Source organism: Arachis hypogaea, chromosome 10, assembly GCF_003086295.3.
Source record: "Arachis hypogaea cultivar Tifrunner chromosome 10, arahy.Tifrunner.gnm2.J5K5, whole genome shotgun sequence".
Taxonomy (NCBI): Eukaryota; Viridiplantae; Streptophyta; class Magnoliopsida; order Fabales; family Fabaceae; genus Arachis; species Arachis hypogaea.
The window spans coordinates 52,237,710-52,241,450 of NC_092045.1; the positions used below are offsets into that span (position 1 = coordinate 52,237,710).

Here is a 3,741-nt window from a genome sequence, read left to right on the forward strand (position 1 = left end):
ATCAGAATCTTCGTGGTATAAGCTAGAATTGATGGTGGCATTCATGGGAATCCGGAAAGTCTAACCTTGCCTGTGGTATTCCGAGTAGGATTCTGGGATTGAATGACTGTGACGAGCTTCAAACTCCTGAAGGTTGGGCGTTAGTGACAAATGCAAAAGAATCAAGGGATTCTACTCCAACCAGATTAAGGACAGACAGATGATTAGCCGTGCTGTGACAGAGCATTTGGACTATTTTCACTGAGAGGACGGGATGTAGCCATTGACAATGGTGATGCCCTACATACAGCTTGCCATAGAAAGGAGTAAGAAGGCTTGGATGAAAGCAGTAGGAAAGCAGAGATTCAACAGGGACAAGCATCTCCATGCACCTATCTGAAATTCCCACCATTGAATTACATGAGTAACTTTATCTTTAATTCCTGTTTATTTTATTTATCTTTTGAATATCTAATCCAATCATATTTGAATCTGCCTGACTGGGATTTACAAGATGACCATCGCTTGCTTCATACCAACAATCTCTGTGGGATCGACCCTTACTCACATAAGGTTTATTACTTGGACGACCCAGTACACTTGCTGGTTAGTTGTGCGAAGTTGTGAAGTTATGTTTGGACTATGGTATTACGCACCAAGTTTTTGGCGCCATCACCAGGGACAATAAATTTCGAACAACAATTTAAGCATGAGTAACAATTTCGCTCACCAAGTTTTTGGCACCGTTGCCGGGGATTGTTCGAGTATGGACAACTGACGGTTCATCTTGTTGCTCAGATTAGGTACTTTTCTTTTCAAAAAAAAAAAGTTTTCAAAATTTTTTTTATTTTTTTTCAAAATTTTTTCTCTATTTTTCGTTTTTCCAAAAAAATAATTTTTGAAAAATATAATAAAAATACCAAAAAATCATAAAATCATAAAAATAAAAAATATTTTGTGTTTCTTGTTTGATTTTTGAGTCAATTTTTATGTTTGGTGTCAATTGCATGCTTTAAAAAATTTTTCTTGCATTTTTCGAAAATTCATGCATTCATGGTGTTCTTCATGATCTTCAAGTTGTTCTTGACAAGTCTTCTTGTTTGATCTTGATGTTTTATTGTTTTGCGTTGTTTCTTGTTTTTCATATGCATTTTTCATTTGTTAGAGTCCATGCATTAAAGATTTCTAAGTTTGGTGTCTTGCATGTTTTCTTTGCATCAAAAATTTTTCAAAATTATGTTCTTGATGTTCATCATGATCTTCAAAGTGTTTGTGGTATTCATCTTGACATTCATAGTGTTCTTCCATGCATCTTGTGTTTTGATCCAAAATTTTCATGTTTTGGGTCACTTTTGTGTTTTTCTCTCTCATCATTACAAATTCAAAAATAAAAAAAAATATCTTTTCCTTATTTCTCTCCAAAATTTTGAAAATTTGAGTTCACTTAGTCAAAAATTTTTAAAATTAGTTATTTCTTGTAAGTCAAGTCAAATTTTCAATTTTAAAAATCTTATCTTTTCAAAATCTTTTTCAAAAATCGTATCTTTTTCATTTTTTCTATTTGTTCAAAAATTTTGAAAATTATTTTCCAAAAATCTTTTTCTTAATTTTATTTCAAATTTTCGAAAATTATGCTAACAATTAATATGATTGATTCAAAAATTTGAAGTTTGTTACTTTCTTGTTAAGAAAGGTTCAATCTTTAAATTCTAGAATCTTATCTTTTAGTTTCTTGTTAGTTAAGTAATTAATTTTAATTTTAGAAATTAAATCTATCTTATCTTATCTTTTATATCATATCTTTTCAAAATTTTATCTTTTTCAAAAATTTAATTTCAAAATATCATATCTAACTTCTTATCTTCTTATCTTTTCAAATTTGATTTTAATATCTCTTTCAACAAACTATTTGACTTTTTGTTTGTTTCTTATCTTTTTCAAAACCACCTAACTACTTTTCCCTCTCAAATTTTTGAAAATATCTCACCCCTTTTTCAAAAATTATTTTTAATTAATTAATTGTTTTAATTTTAATTCTATCTTATCTTTTATTTTCGAAAATCATTTAACTTCTTTTCAAATTTATTTTCAAAATTCCTTCCCTCTCCCCTTCTTCTATTTATTTATTTATTTACTAATACTTCTCTTCACCTCTCTTTATTTCAAATCACTACCTCTATCCTTACCCATTCTTCTTCATTTTTCTTCCCTTCTTCTTATACTAACATAAAGGAATCTCTATATTGTGACATAGAGGATTCCTCTTTCTTTTCTTGTTCTCTTCTTCCCTATATGAGCAGGAACATGGAAAAAGGCATTCTTGTTGAAGCTGACCCTGAAGCTGAAAGGACTCTGAAGAGGAAACTAAGAGTAGCTAAATTACAACAATCCAGAGACAACCTTTCTGAAATTTTCGAACAAGAGAATGAGATGGCAGCCGAACCCAACAACAATAATGCAAGGAGAATGCTAGGAGATTTCACTAAACCAACGTCCAAATTTGATGGAAGAAGCATCTCCATTCCCGCCATTGGAGCAAACAATTTTGAGCTGAAACCTCAATTAGTTGCTCTAATGCAACAGAACTGCAAGTTTCATGGACTTCCATCTGAAGATCCTTATCAGCCTTTAAGTGAGTTCTTGCCGATTTGTGAGACTGTAAAGATGAATGGAGTAGATCCTGAAGTTTACAGGCTCATGCTTTTCCCTTTTGCTGTAAGAGACAAAGCTAGAACATGGTTGGACTCACAACCTAAAGATAGCCTGGACTTCTGGGATAAATTCTTTCCTCCTCAAAAGTTGAGCAAGCTTAGAGTGGATGTTCAGACCTTCAAGCAAAAAGATGGTGAATCCCTCTATGAAGCTTGGGAAAGATACAAGCAGATGACCAAAAAGTGTCCTTCTGACATATTTTCAGAATGGACCATATTAGATATATTCTATTATGGTCTATCTGAGTTTTCCAAAATGTCATTGGACCATTCTGCAGGTGGATCCATTCACCTAAAGAAAACGCCTGCAGAAGCTCAAGAACTTATTGATTTGGTTGCAAATAACCAATTCATGTACACTTCTGAGAGGAATTCTGTGAATAGTGGGACGCCTCAAAGGAAGGGAGTTCTTGAAATTGATACTCTGAATGCCATATTGGCTCCGAACAAAGTGTTGACTCAATAAGTCAACATGATCTCTCAAAGTCTGAATGGATGGTAAAATGCATCCAACAGTACTAAAGAGGCAGCTTCTGAAGAAGCTTATGATCCTGAGAACCCTGCAATGGCAGAGGTTAATTACATGGGTGAACCTTATGGAAACACCTATAATTCATCATGGAGAAATCATCCAAATTTCTCATGGAAGGATCAACAAAAGTCTCAACAAGGCTTTAATAATGGTGGAAGAAACAGGCTAAGCAATAACAAGCCTTTTCCATCATCTTCTCAGCAACAGACAGAGAATTCTGAACAGAGCCCCTCTAATTTATCAAACATAGTCTTTGATCTGTCTAAGGCCACTTTAAGTTTCATGAGTGTAACAAGATCCTCCATTAGAAATTTGGAGGCACAAGTGGGCCAGATGAGTAAGAAAATCATTGAAACTCCTCCCAGTATTCTCCCAAGCAATACAGAAGAGAATCCAAAGGGAGAGTGCAAGGCCATTGATGTAATCAATATGGCCGAGTGCACAAGGGAGGAGAAGGACGAAAATCCTAGTGAGGAAGACCTCCTGGGACGTCTCTCAAGCAAGAAGGAGTTCCCTATT

At 34.0% G+C, this 3,741-nt stretch overlaps 1 non-coding gene across 1 annotated transcript; it reads right to left on the reverse strand.

The window, feature by feature from the left end:
* Window positions 1–2,784: 2,784 nt before the first annotated feature.
* LOC112718819 (small nucleolar RNA R71) lies at window positions 2,785–2,888 on the reverse strand. The gene has a single exon (XR_003161146.1). It is a non-coding gene; the product is annotated as a small nucleolar RNA R71 (small nucleolar RNA).
* Window positions 2,889–3,741: the final 853 nt, after the last annotated feature.